We start from the raw sequence: 15,523 nt of genomic DNA on the forward strand, positions 1-15,523 counted from the left end.
AAATGGTTAAAGGATTAGAAAACATGCCTTGTAATATGAGACTCAAAGAGCTCAATCTGTTTATCTTAACAAAGAGAAGGTTAAGGGGTGACTTGATCACAGTCTGTAAGAACCTACATGGGGATCAAATATTTAATAATGGTCTCTTCAGTCTAGCAGAAAAAGGTCTAACATGATTCAACGTCTGGACGTTGAAGCTAAACCAAACTTGTAACCTCATTAAAAAAAAAAAAATACCAAGTTAGTCTGACAGGATCTATTTCTCATAAACCCAAATTGATTTCAATTAATGACATTGCCATCCTTTAATTTTATTAACTGAGGCCCATATCAGCAGCTCCATTCTTGCCTGGGTTCGATGTCAGGCTGACAGGTCTATAATTACCCAGGTCAATCCGTTTACCTTTCTTAAAAATTGGCACGAGATTAGCTTTCTTTTGGAACTTCCTCAGTATACCAAGGCTTATTGAAAATCAACATTAAAAGTTTACTAGTGCAGTAATTATTCACCATATAGAATATCAAGAAAGAAATTAAATTATTTAGGGGGGTACAGCGGTGATATAACCAGGAGTAACTAAATTAAGCTAAGTGTAGCAGGGATTCACCTGATCTGGCTTTGGGCCCTTCCATTGCGTCAGTTTGCCCTCTCAGGTGAGAGACCACCAGCTTCCATTGCAGTGAGTCACTGAGGCAACTTTATTCTCCAGCTAAGTCACAGGAGTCCATCCCTTCATAGAGTTAATCAAAGCTCTCCCCTACCCCCGCCAAAAGAAACAAACAAAACCAAATCTTCTGGCTTAGACTTGCTGGGCCCAGCCCTTCCTCTCAGTGCCTGCTCTTCAGCTCCGTTTCTAGCCCTCATGGGCTCCAATCAGTCTGTTCTTCCTCTTATTGATGGGGTTACCGTATTGCCTCACAAGCTGGTAGCACAGGGGAAACCCACATTCACCCAATACTGTGGGATCCCAGCCCTGGAATCCTAAACAACAGGGCTGTCTATCCCCATTCACTCCATCCCTGGAGTGTCTCCCCTGCCTGACTACAGGCCAACCTTCTGTCCCAGCAGGACTAGCTCATAAACACATGCCCTTGTCACATGACCCTTGTATTCTTATTCTGTCCACTTGGCACAGGTGAGGGTGAACTTCAATCCTCTTAAGGGGCCAGCTCATCCTGTGATGCTAAGGAAAATTTAAGCCAAATATTGTATCAGGAAACACTTCCTAACAGCCAGATGTGTCAAGACTGCGGAATGGACTCCCAAGGGAAGCAGTGGAAACTCCACCATTTGGGGATAAAGTTCTAGAAAATATATTGCATGAATAATCCAGTCTAAGCAGGGAAATTAAGTAAACGATCCTTGACCATCTTGTTTAAAGATTTTAGCTTCTTGATATTACATTAACTCTTATTCAGAATCTTTTTTAAAAATAGCATTAAAAATATTCCACATAAAAATAGTACAGGCCATATTTTTTTTTGTCCCTTGAATGGGTTAAAACTTTAGACTCCCTTTTCTGCACTTTCCTGTAGGGTTTTGTGTTTCTCATTTGTATAAATAAATTCAAATACATTCAGTTTTCCAAATAACTCTTGGCAGCCACAATAAATTGCCTGCTTTGAGTTAAAAGGCTTGAATGAGATGAGAACAGAGTTCTCTTGGGAGCTCAGGTGGGGCAAGTGTGTTGGCAGACTGGATTTCATGTGCTGTTACAAAACAAACTCTAGTCTAGGGTCTCGTTTGCGATTTTCAGTTCCCAGTACTCAGCCAGGTTTGCACAGTGCACGCTGGCAGGGAAAGGGGTAGGGGTGGTTACGCACAATAGGACGTGTCTGCATGGTCTGGAGGTTTCTGGTATTCTCTGGACCACAATCTTCTCTGCTGTGGATTGAGTTTTTTTTGTTTGGGAACAAAACATATATTAAAATCTTTCTGTTCTTGGGTGGGAAGAAGAAAATAAAATTCTAGGTAGAGAACACCTGTCTGGATTTAAGTAATTTGTAAAAGGCTCAGAGATATCATAGTGATGAGAACAGTATGAATACCTAAACATACACACATTGTTTTGTGAACAGCTAACTCTCCGACCATCGAAATCCACTTCTTGGAAGAAGCTTAGAATTCCCCACTTTGAACTTGCAGATACTTTCTGATTGGGCAGAAGCATCATGGGCTGTGAAGATGTGGTAATGTGTGATGTTATGTATGTGTCACTTTCTATATGACAGATTTGCAGACAAGTTTTTGTTTTGGATCCACACATCAAATCACAGTATCTGGAGTAGTAGTATTTATAACCTACATCCATTTACAGATAGCTGGCAGAAAGAGAGAAGGGAAAATATTTACAAAAATAAAAGTAGTAAATAGCAGCAGAAAGTGAGTATAGTGCCTATCCAGGTTCTTACACTGGTGTCATTTACTGCCTACATTGAGATGTAATACAAGAATCTGTAGGCTTATGTTTCAGAAACCTGGATCATTTATGATATTGTAGATGCTCGTCCTCATTAAGTTTCTTGAAGTCTCTCTCATATATGCTTACACAGCTTATGCTAAGATAACTAACTGTTCTGGTTAGACCATGTATTCAAGCTAATGTCAAGACCCTCTCATGTGACGGAGGCTATTGTATCCCCAGATATAGACTAGACGGTTTTTTAGGAATTTTCTCTTTTCTTCTCCTTGCTTGGAAGGTCTCATTGTTTATATGCTGAATAGCTAATAGCCAGAGCTTCCTACATACATTAGGACCTTAGGGCTATTTATCTCTCTCTGCAATGCTGCAGAACAGATTTCCCTCTGACAGCTGATTATTTCTGCCTGTTTGAAATATGAATTAATATATTTCACTCCTACACAAAATCACCAAATATGTATTAGGGTCTCCTGAATAGGTCATACACATCCTTCAAATTCAGCCGTGGATAATAACCACAATCTTGGAAATGCAAATTGTTAAGCCAAAGTTTACAGAGATAGCTGCAAAAAAGATGTCATCTGCAGGTTTTGCTCGTAATAAGCTACAAGTGCACAGTCATCCATAAAGAGTGATTCTCTAATAAGACACCTTCCTATACCTTTGTTGATGAATGCAGATGATTAGAGTTTGCCTGAGTGGAATCTAATATTCCCATGACTAGATTACAAGTTTCTTTATATAACACTGATGCAAAGAAAAGCCCAAACCGAGATGGAGCAATGACTCCTCCATGTTTAACGCATTTCACAACGCCAAAAGGGCCTGCACAGATGTATCCAACCATGCCATCAGTCAGTGGATAACGTTATCCACCTTATCCAAGTGTCTGCACTACAAGGTCTACAATGACACAGCTGTGGTGCTGCAGCTATTCTGCTGTAGAACAGATGCTTCCTACAATGGTGGAAAAAGTTTTACTGTGTCACTAGCAAATCCACCCCCTTGAGAGGCGGCAGCTAGATTGATGGAAGAATTCTCCCTTCAACTTAGTGGTGTCTACACTGGGGCTCAGGTCAGCATAACTGCTTCTCTCCCTCATGGGGTTTAAGAGCCAGGACCTCTGTCCAAGTGGGAACGTCTACATGGCTAATTTTAGCCTTGTAGCACGAGCCCTGCAAGCCCAAGTCAATTGACTCAGGCTCTGAGACTCATTGCTGTGGAGGGGGGCAGGGGTAGAGTTTCAGTGTAGAGCATTTTGGATACATCTGACTCATTGCTGAAGGAACTGAGAGTGAATGGGTCATGCTGACTTTTGGGGAGGAGGTGCATGAGCAAGTAGAGTACATGTGCGACCCTTACTGGACATTGCTATTTGAACCTCTCAGCTCCTGTGCAAGGGGTGCTGCTTCACAATAAGTGGAAGCCACATGTCCCGGAACTTGAAGAACGTTTTATATTTTTCTTAGACTGTCCTCTGCATGTTCCCACTCAGTTTGGTAAGCAGTAGCCCTTCAATGGATGGTGGAACTCAGAGTCCTAACTGAGATTGAAATATTGCGCTAACAAAGTGAGTATCCAATCTAGACACTAGGCCTAAGGAGTAGTGTTTTGTAAATGTATCAAGCCCCCATGAAGCAGCCCTACAGATCTCAGTAATTGGAATGTGCCCATTGATGTGCTATAGAGGTAGCCACTGCCCTGGTGGAATGTGATCTTATTCCATAGGGAAAGGAATAGCTACTAGCTTACAACTTTCTTCCATACACAGTCTAAACCATCTAGATAATGGCTGTGAAGATATAGCCTAACTCTTACCATTAAGATAGTAGTCTAAAGTTTTCTTAGCACCTAAAGTATGTAACTTTGATTTCCCTAAGAGAATGTGAGGTCTAGGGAAGAAAATTGGCTAAATGTATGATTAATTTGGAAGTCAGATACAAAGTTGGGAAGTAATCTAGGGTTAGAACAAAGTACAACTTTATCCTTGTGAAAGACCGCAAAGGGTGGAGCTGTCATGAAGATGTGTAACTCACTCACTCACTTGGCTGATGTTACTTGGCTATTATAAAAGCTGTTTTAACAGAGAGGTGAAACAGAGAACTGGCCATAGGTTCAAATAGAGGCTTCATGAGCTGCTTTAGTACTGGAAGTCCCATGATGGAACCAGTGTCTGATTGGTGGACAAATATTGGCAAGTCCCTTCATTAATCTCTTAACTGTATTATGTGCAAAGACAGATTTATTATCTGTGACTGCATGATGTGCTACTATAGCTGCTAAATGTTCTTTAAAAGAAGGTATGGAAAGACCTGATAGTTTTAATTGAATAAATATTCCAGACTATATTGAATTGATGCCCATGGTGGATCTCCGTTTCTTCCTTATCCACCTCACAAACCTAGTCCACTGGAGATAAGACCTTCTACCTGATTGTCTTCTAGAGTTAATCAATACCTGCTTCACTTCTAAAGGGCAAGATTTTTCAAGGTCCATTAAAGATCTATAGCCTGTGCAATCAGGTGTAGTGATAGAGAGTTCAGCTAATAAATTCTGCTGTCTTGTTGAGATAATGGTCCAGTAACACTGCAAGAAGTTTGTACGCTCCCTTGGAGAAATGAAGAGAGGCTGTGTACCACTGTTGTGTTGTCTTGAGCAACAGCAGGGACACTTTGAATTCAGTCTGGTGGGAAAGAGATTTAGGTTAGGAACTCCCACAGGTTGAAGATGTCATCTATCACGTATTTCTTTAGTGAACATTTGTGTAGTTCCAAGGCATGTGTGTGCAGCTGATCCGCTGGGCTGTTGTCCTTGTCTGCTAGGTGTACAGAAATGTGCTGTACACCTGTGCTGGTTACACCTATCCTGTAACACGATTTCTTCCTTGAATAGTTGGGAAGAGTAAGCTTGATTCCTTGCTTATTCATGTAATACATTGCTGCTGTTGTTTTCTGTAACAATTTCCACCACCTTGTTCTGGATATGAAGTACAAAAGATCTGAGAACAAGAGGGGTTGCTCATAATTCTAGGATGTTTATGATCTGTACCTTATTTTCTTGAGAGCTCTAATGACTTTGAACTGTTAGTCTGAGATATACTCCCCACCCTCTGTTGGGGTCATCCGAGACGACTGTCATCAATGGATGTGTAAGGCTGAATGATACCCCCTTCAAAACATTTGTACATTGAGTCCACCATGTCAAGGAAAGCAGAATTTCTTCCAGGATGGTCAATCTTATGAACATCCTGTCTGTACCTGATCTGTAATTTAACAAGTTCTCATTCTGAGCCTAGCATCAGGTGTGACATATGGCTGAAGCCATGAGATTTAGAAAGAACACTACTTTTTGGGTAGGACTTTGATGGAGCACCTTATCGTGGATTAAAGCTTAAGAAATATTTCTTCAGGCAGAAAAGCTCTGCCCTCATGAGAATCAAGACCCTTCTATGAAAGGGGTCTTCTGTGGAGGAAGCAGGAGGAATTACTCCATGTTTAACAAGAGTCTTAACCACTCAGAAAAGGAACATATATAGTGTATGTCCTTGCGATGGCCATCTTCTGGTGAGGCTCTGATGAGTTAATCATCTAAATAAGAGTAAATGAAAGTACCCTGCCTACCATCTAAAATAAGCTGCTATCAGAGATAGGCACTTCATAAAAACTCTGGAGTCAGTAGACAGGCCACCTTATATTGCAAATGATTCTGACCTGCTATGATGCAGCGATTCTTGGTGTGACTTGGTCTGATAAACACCTCTAGAAAGATGCATCCTTTAGACTGAAAGCTGCAAACCAATCTAAAGTGGAAAGGTAAGGTATAATAGATGCTAGAGTTAACATACAGAAATGGAATCTTCAGATAAAGGCCTTGCGCTTCCTCAGATACAAAACTGGACAATGATCTCTGTATTTTTTAGTATCAGAAAATATCTTGAAAAGAAGGTCTGACCTCTGACTTCACTCAGAACTTCCTCTCTTTCTCCCACTTGTAGTGAGGACTCAATTTCTGATCTTAACATGCTTTCATAAGAGGGGTCCCTGAACAGGGAAGGGAGAGGGGTGTTGGGTGGAAGAAGGGCTTTGAACTGAATGGCATATGCTTTTTCTGTTATCGCAGAATCTGCTTGTCCAATGTGATGGAATTCAATGTGTTGACACCGTGAGAAAGTTGGTTTCCAAAGAGTAGGGAGGGAGAGTTGGTGTAGATTGGTCTGAAGCTTCTGATCCTCATGTTAAACTTGATGGTTGACATTTGGACCAGAAGTAAAGTTGAAGATTGTTTCCCTTTCATTTGTGGCTTAAGAAAGAGGTCTGCTTCTCTGGCGTGTCTGTGAGGAGGAAAGGAGTTTTTGCTGCTGAAAATGACATTGTTGGAAATAGTAAGATTGAGAATAAAACTGCCCATGGTACCTGAAGACAGGTCCAGAGGTCTTTCCCCCACTTGGTTGGAAGACACCCAAAGATCTTGCTGTAGATGTTGTGTCCTTCAACTTCTCCAATATCTCATCAGTATTATTACTGAATAACCTATCACCTTCAAAAGGAAGGTCTTCTGCTTTTGAGTTGATTTCTGGAGAAAGAGTAGAGGACCTCAGCCATTCATATCTGCAAAGTATACTAACATAAAAGGAGGCCCTAATTACATGTTTTGCCATTGTCTGAACTTCAGTTATTAAAGATGCCAGCAACTTATGCTGTTCCTCAGGGAGTGCATTTGCAAACACAGAAATCTGTTCCTATAAGTGATACTGAAACTGTGACATCACTGCCTGGGAATTTGCCATTTATACCAAGTGAAGCAGAATGAGATTATCCTCTTCTATGTCTATGGTCCACTGCTGCCACTAGTAGAGAATTGGGATTAGGGTGCATGTGAAAGAAAGTAAACCTCTCATATAGTAGCTGATACAACTTGTCAGCCTTTTTTTTCTTTTAATGTTTAACAAGACAAAAGAGTAGACCAAATGGCTTACACTGGTTGCAATAATCCATCTAAAATTGGGAAACAGCGTTTATTCTTTGATGGAGGTCCTAGGATCTGAAGATTTGCTCCAGTGTGACAGATGGCAGCTTCAAAATCCTGGCCATTCAACATCATGAAACTGCAAAGCATCCTCAGAAGAGAAAGGAAGCTGAAGCAACCCCACAATTTTCATCTGGGAAAAGTTCAGCTTCCAGTTAATAACATAAGAATGGCCGTACTAGGTCAGACCAAAGGTCCATCTAGCCCAGTATCCTGTCTACTGACAGTGGCCAACGCCAGGTGCCCCAGAGGGAGTGAACCCAACAGGCAATGATCAAGTGATCTTTCTCCTGACATCCATCTCCACCCTCTGACAAACAGAGGCTAGGGACACCCTTCCTTACCCATCCTGGCTAATATCCATTAATGGACTTAACCTCCATGAATTTATCCAGTTCTCTTTTTAAATGCTGTGTGACAAAGTTCCTCCTCTATCTTGGTAGGTCCTGCACTTATCTGCGGATTTGTTCACCTCAGAGATTCACCATGTGGGTCAGCGAACAGCCTAGAGACCTTCCCCTCTGGTACAAAACCCACAGTCCAGGTCAATTCCTCCTGTGTCTGATCAGAAGTTGGGAGGTTTAGGGGGAACCGAGGCCCTCCATCTACTCCGGGTTCCAGCCCAAGGCCCTGTGGACTGCAGCTATCTAGAGTGCTTCCTAGAACAGCTACATGACAGCTACAACTCCCTCGGCTACTTCCCCATGGCCTCCTCCCAACACCTTCTTTATCCTCACCACAGGACCTTTCTCCTGGTGTCTGATAATACTTGTACTCTTCAGTCCTCCAGCAATACGCCTTCCTACTCTCAGCTCCTAGTGCCTCTTGCTCCTAGCTCCTCGCATGCACACTACAAACTGAAGGGAGGTCCTTTTTAAACTCAGGTGCCCTGATTAGCCAGCCTGTCCTAATTGATTCTAGCAGTTTTTTCTTAATTGGCTCCAGGTGTCCTAATTAGCCTGCCTGCCTTAATTGGTTCCAGCAAGTTCCTGCTTGTTCTGAAACTGCCCGTTACCTTACCCAGGGAAAAGGGATCTACTTAATCTGGGACTAATATATCTGCCTTCTAACACTCTCCTGTAGCCATCTGGCCTGACCCTGTCAGAGCTGTTATAGTCCTAGCCTTCGTTCCATTTCTTCCATTTTTATTCCATTTCTTCCTCTAATACATTGTCAGGCACTGTGGTGGGAGAGTGCTCCAGAAACCAGGAGACATGACCAGATCTGGGAACCTCTGATTGATGGAGCAAGTCTCTTCCTGGTCCCTGGATGGAGAGGCATTCCTACAACTATGGAACATCTCTGTAGTACCTAGCAACAAACATTAGTGCTATCCAGCCTTGGGTGGGACTAGTCAGTTGTGCCAGTAACTAAACTCCAGCACCATATTGCATCTTGAAGGGTGAGATGTATGCAATGTATCTAGATGTATACTCTCTCTTTGGCAGTGAAACTCAGAGGAATATCTGTAATATTGGCACGATCCAATTTTTCCTCAGACTGTTTCGAGCCTTGGATATGACATAGATGCTATTGGTGAAGCTATGTGACCTGGCATGTGCAAAATGGAGAAGGGTGAAATAACTTTACTAGGAGAGGCTGAAGGTGTTTTAGGGGACAGAAAGGAAATGTCTGGGGAAATCTGAGATAAGTCATCCAGCCTCCTTTGTTTCTCAGGTGGGTTTGTACAAGAAGATAAAGTTGCAGGAAGTTACCTTTTCTCCCTTCTAGGTGAAGAGTCTTGTGGATCCAGCAAATGATCCAACTGCAGATTCATGTGATGCTGTTGTGCCACCACAGTGAGAGTAAGTTGAGTAAACTGGTGATGAAGCTACCACTGATTCCAGAATTTCTTTGGATCCACTGCAATCCTCGGAACTGGGAAATGATTTTTACACAAAGATTTACCCTCATCTGAGATTCTAGTCTTTGGGCATGTCCATATGGAGTCTTTGTGTGCAGCAAAAAGGGGTGTAAATCTACAACACACCAGCCTGCTGAAAACTGAGTTGCAACATAGACCCTGCTACCGCATGCTAGTGTGCTTTGATGTACTGCTGTTTTGGTTTAGAATTAGTTGTTCTTGGCTCTTCCTCTGACAGACCTGAGAACTCTCATGAATGTGATTTAGCTTGCTTATAGGAGCCTTTTTATCCTGCATAGACTTTTTCAGAACTGATATAGGTGGAACTGATGATTCATTTTGTGGTTTGGCTCTTATCTCAGATGCTAACACTGATAAAGTCTCTTAGTGCTTCAAAGTCGGATCTGATGACTTAGGAACTGACTGCTCAGCAATCTTGGAACCTGATTCTGAGACCAGAGTCTTTTGCATAGTGGTCATCTTCTTTGACCCAGAGGCGTCCAGAGGCAGTAAGTCTTTGTGACCGAGTCTCTCAGAAGTGTCAGATCTAACAGGATTCACAACCAGAGCTTCCTGAACCAATAAAGCTTGCAGCCTGTTCTGGTGCTTCTTGTGCACTCTTGGAGTACATGTGCTGCAGACAGAGCATCTTGGAGGACAGTAGCCTTCACCAAGGCATGCCAAACATTTAGTATAGGTGTCTAACTCCATGAAGACTGCTGGGCCGGAGGCACACCTTTTAAAGACAGGTCTCTTTACCTTCAGATGTTTTATGAAACCCGTAGCCAGAAACTATAAACTGAACTAAGAATGAAACTTTTCCTTATCAAACTAACTAAACCTTATCCTATGATTAATACTAACAACAAACCAATACACTACACTGAATTAAGGCCCTATATTTTTCTTGAAAGAAGGAGCTGGAAGATCAAAAATGATTCCCTTGCCTCTGTTATTGCGTCTAGAAGGAACTGAGGTTGCCGAGCATGCCCCCCCCCCCCCTTTTATAGCCTCACCCTCTGAATGCTCAGGGACACGGAAGGGGAGGAGGATGATTGCTCAAATGAGCTCTGCTTATCAGAAGATTCTGCTGTCCGGGGCAGCAGCCGCTGGTGCATCCCATGAATGGGAATATGCAGTGGACTCTTAAAGAACTGATTTGTAGTGTGGATGCAATGTATCAGTGCAAGGACAAACAATGTGATTTCATGCACTCAGATACAAAGATGATGGACACATTTGAAAAAATTAGATTCTTCCTGCAACATTGCACTTGCCTACTAGAAATGGACTCTTTAATAACCGTGGTACTGTTTCTTGCTCCAAGACATTGAAAAGAAGTGAGATGTCTAATTACATCCATATTTATAGCTCTAGGCAGGTATTTCATCAGGCCCAGGAGCTTAATTTTTCTTTAATGTTCAGATGGAGAAGACTTTATTCACATCGGTGAGCAGTTACTCACACGATCAGAGCCATTGACTTCAATGTATCAATTTGTATGAGTAAGTGCTCACCAATATGAGTAAAGGATTCACAATCTGGCCATTTATGAGTATAGAATACTATAAAAGCTTTCCTGCATTAATTATTTCATATATGAAAGTGAAGTCTCTGTGATAGTTGATTCACAATTCAGTAGGTCATTAAAAGAGTTGCATCATTCTATAGGATACTCTGTTAGCAGGCAATTCACTTCCATCTGTCATATGCTAAGGAGCAGTTTATCCACTCTGCTGGGCCAACACTTAGTGAAATTTTTGTTTCTCGCCTTGACCTGCTTATGTCTGTTGTTCATGTGCTGTCTTATACCACCTGATAATTTGCAGATTTCTTTTCACACTTTTCATCAAAGACCTTTGGTTTGCCTTTTTTCTGAATATTTTTTGTCCTATATGACAGCTTTATGCTGGCCTGCAGGGGTTTGCTGATGGCCAAATCATTTTCACTAAACCAATCTTCTTTTCAGTGTATCTTGAACGCAAATATCTGAACGACAACCAATTCCAGTTGTTAAAAAAATATAATCAATTCTTCTTCACAATCTATTGAAGCATCTTTGTATTTGTGGAGCATTTGTTTTTGTTCCATGTCATACCCATCAGGACACAGATACAAACAACCTTCAATTTTTAAGATGAGAAAAAACTGCTCTTTCTTATCCTGTTGAGTCTTCAAAACTCTCGCCTAAATTCCTCTCTTCACCTTATCTTCCTGCTATAAAATATCACTTCTCAGTTGGACTAGGATGAGACGTTCTTCAATAGTTTAAAATTCTTTTACATTCATTGTCACTTCCTCTTCACCGATTATATGAAACACAGTTTTGGTCTTCTGCACATTCAAGGCTTTGGAAGATCTTATCCAGAAAGCAGAGCAAGAATTTAGATGCAACAGTATCTAATTTTGTAAATCCATGAGCTCTGCTCAATCTGCTTATTCTCCTTGTTTTGCTTAATTGTTGCCGCACTATTTATGTAGCTATTTCAGAACTTTTACCTTTGTATTTTTCTACTTCTTACTCTTCTGTTTACAAAACTAGTTTTACTTCCACCAACTTCGAAGGCCTCTCCTTATCTTCAGAAGTCACATGCAACTGTTTGTAGCCAGCACTCTTTGTTCAAAACTTTCTTCACTCCCTGCAGGTGATTTATGATTCTGCTGTGCAGTCACAAATAAGGAAAACTAGGCAATGCACACAGAAAACTCCCAACCATGGCTTCTGAGTGCCATTTGCAATAATAAAAAGCTTTCTTGTGAACTGGATGAGGTATTGTTGGATTTCCTGGAAGTTTCAAAGCTGCAGTTTAAAGCTGTGTTATATCATTTTTTTCTTAGTTTTCTCTAGCAGCAGTGATGCAATGTACATAAATCTAAATGCAAAACTGGATGTTCCAAATTCCTTAATACCTTTTGTTGTTGGTCTATTTTAAAAGTACATAATGTTTAGAATAAATTAAAAGCTTGTTCACAAAAGTTGTACAGTCTCACACAGACCCCACACCCTACATCTGTACATCACCCTTGAAGTCCTGAGATACTGAGTGTCGACTTGTTGGGTTGTCGCTCCTGCATTTATTTTTAGTGCTAGAAAGCACTTTAAAAAAAAAAGTGAAAAGTGAAGCCTTTAAGTGATCTTTCTGAAGATATGTTCCTTACTGGAAATCAGGGACACAACCCCATGCTCCAGATGATCCTAAACCTCCAACTTGCCAGAAGCTGGAATTGGAAACCAGAGGATGGATCACTTGAAATTGCCCTGTTCTGTACATTCCCTCTGAAACATTTGCTACTGGCCACTGTCAGAAGACTGGATACTGGGCTAGATGGACCTCTGGTGTGACCCACTATGCCCATTCTTATGTTCTAAATCAGATCTGTGAATAGTTACTTTGTTATTCTGTTAGAAACATCAGTAGGAAAAGAAAAGGATGAAGGCAAATCTTTTCTTCTTCAAAAAGACCTGCTATGTTATGGGATTCTCTAACAGGGACTCAGCACTTCCAGGGCTTTGGAAACCAACTAGCAGGCATTTAATTTCCTTTTCATGTGGATCTTTGGAAAACACCTACAGTTGCCTGAAAACAGGTGGTTTTATTTTGTCCCACAGGATAAAAAGTAAAATCTGTTTTCACATTTAAACTGTAAACATTCTAAGGAATAGACTGGGCAGACAAGTCACTTTCAAGTGTTTAAACTGATAGTGTGATGTAGAAAAAACTGAAGGGAAGTGATAAGACTCTCTGAAGAAGTTTGTTCACATTAATGAGATAATGGAAGAATGATGATTTGGGGTTCTCATATTGCTCTGGCTGACTCCTACCTAAATTAGTGATGTGAATGGTCTGTGGAGGTTTGGCTAGTCACTGGATGCTGGCTCTCCTTGTTTCTACCCTAGAGAAACAAAACTGGTGGAAGGGGACGACTGAGGAAAAAAAGGCAAAACAGACAGTGAGAATTCTTTTCTCTCGCCCCTCCCCCCCCATAAAAGAAACACTTATTGCATTAATGACAGGTAAAAATACATAAATACTTTCTTAATATTTTTCCATGTAATCAATACTTTCCATAGGGGTGTCATGCAATAGCAAATGGCACATGAGATGGTGTCTTTGAGACCTCTCTGTTAAAATGCAGTCCACATTTGAGAACCCATGCACTGGCATAATCAAACAAATGAACTTAACCTAAGGAAAGGAAACATTACTAGAGGTTACGTCTGTGCCATATGCATAACATGTCTAAGCACACTTTATTTAGTGTCCTTCAGCGTCATTTCGGGATAGGAGTTTCAGTATATACAGGTGAGCATGGCACATGTATTGTAGTATTTTACCAAAATCCTTATCCAAAGAGACATTTTCTGAGCATGCCAAGCTTGCATGCTTCTAATACAGTGGCATAGCCAATGCTGCTTCACATTTAATTCCATCAACATTTCTGTTGATTGATGACTGCTTTTTTTGAAAGGTCATATTTCTGCCACTTTAAATCATAATGCAAGCTTAGCATATTTGTCTTTAGCCCTATTATAATTTTAATTTCATAAAAATGACTTAAATCCTTCAAACCCTTTTTTTAAAATAAAGAACTTAAAAAATGGAAACCACTCCAATTTCAACCATTGCCACCGAGGTTTCAGACTTTTTTGCAGAGAAGTTCAGGCTCAAAACAAACAAATGGGTTTGTTTTAAAACAAAAGTTTGCATATTGTCAAAAAGATTTATCCATGCCATGGATATATAAATGAATCAGTTAGGCCTCAATTCTGTAAGCTGTTCCATGTGGGCGGATGTGAGGCATATGCAAAACCCTGTTGAAACAAGGCGGACTCCAGATGGGCATGGGTTCTCAGGTATCATATGCAAGATCAGTGCCTTAGAATGCGATTTTAAAAGGGTAACTGAGCACTTGCAACTCCATCTGGAAATAAATGGGAGCTAAGAATGTTAGTTGCCTCTAAATATCAAGCTTTAATCTTTAATGCACCTTTCAGCAATGGTATTTTTAAGAACATTTTAAAAAATGGCATGATGTATTTAAGTTGAACAAATAGCTAAAATGTATTATTTCAGATTTCTTATTTACAAATGCAACTGCACACCAACTCCAAATTGTAAATTTCCTCATGTTTAAATCCAAATGTACTAGAATGAAGCTGAAAAAATTTATGATTTGGAACTGAAGGCACACAGTTCTGTTTGAGCTTCATTTTCTGTCATTTTCCTTTGAAGGAGCAGCATTAATTTTGAACTTGCACCCTTTAAAAACGAGTAGAGAAAATAAATCGAATTAAGGTGTCCCTCTGAGACGCTAGATAAGTCTGAATGTTTTTTCAAACAACACCTTAGTTTCACAGATGCATTGTAAAATTAAATGATGGAGAACCTATTATAATGCAAGGCCTTCAATCTTGCAAAGGTTTATGTATATGCTCAACTTTATGCCTATGAGTAGTCTTATTGAATTCAGTGGAATTATTCACAAACATGACATTAAACATGTGTAAATCTTTACAAGCCTGTGGTCCAATCTCGTAAAGATAGGAATTTCAGTGCAAGTCTAAGGCTAAATCTACACTGAGAGGTAGGGGTGTGATTCTCATCCCCCATACCCATACTTGTGCTAGCTCTCATCTGAGCTAGAATGCTAAAAATAGTATAGCTGTGATAGCATGGGCAGTAATGAGCAGCAGTACATGGTACCCTGTGTACAAACGTGCCTGCACCCCAGGTGTATGTACTTGGAGCAGCTAGCCTGTGCTACCATGGCCCATGATACCACCGCTACACTACTATTTTTAGTGTGCTAGCTCACGATGAGAGCTAGTGCCTGAGCAAGCTGGGAATCACACCCCTAGCTCATGATGTAGAAGTAGCCTAAAGGGCTAAAGAGGCCCAGAGATGAGGTCAAAGTAAAGCAATCGGTACAAGTTACATCACTATATATGCCAAACATATGTAAACACACACAAAAAACCTTTGTTTGAAATGAAAATGAAGTTCTAACATATGAACAAGGGAAATGAGTTAATTATTGAAATTATTCTTTTAATAGTAAGAAGGGTCTTCCCCACTCAACACTCTTGCTTCAGATATTTGGAATAACTATTTTGTAAAGAATATTATGCTTCATTAATAAGATGGGGCCATAGTAATTGTTAATTTGGGGCCAGTTACCATCCCACTAAAATTAATGAGAGTTTTGTAAT

Source organism: Chelonoidis abingdonii, chromosome 4 (assembly GCF_003597395.2).
Source record: "Chelonoidis abingdonii isolate Lonesome George chromosome 4, CheloAbing_2.0, whole genome shotgun sequence".
In the NCBI taxonomy this organism is placed as follows: Eukaryota; Metazoa; Chordata; order Testudines; family Testudinidae; genus Chelonoidis; species Chelonoidis abingdonii.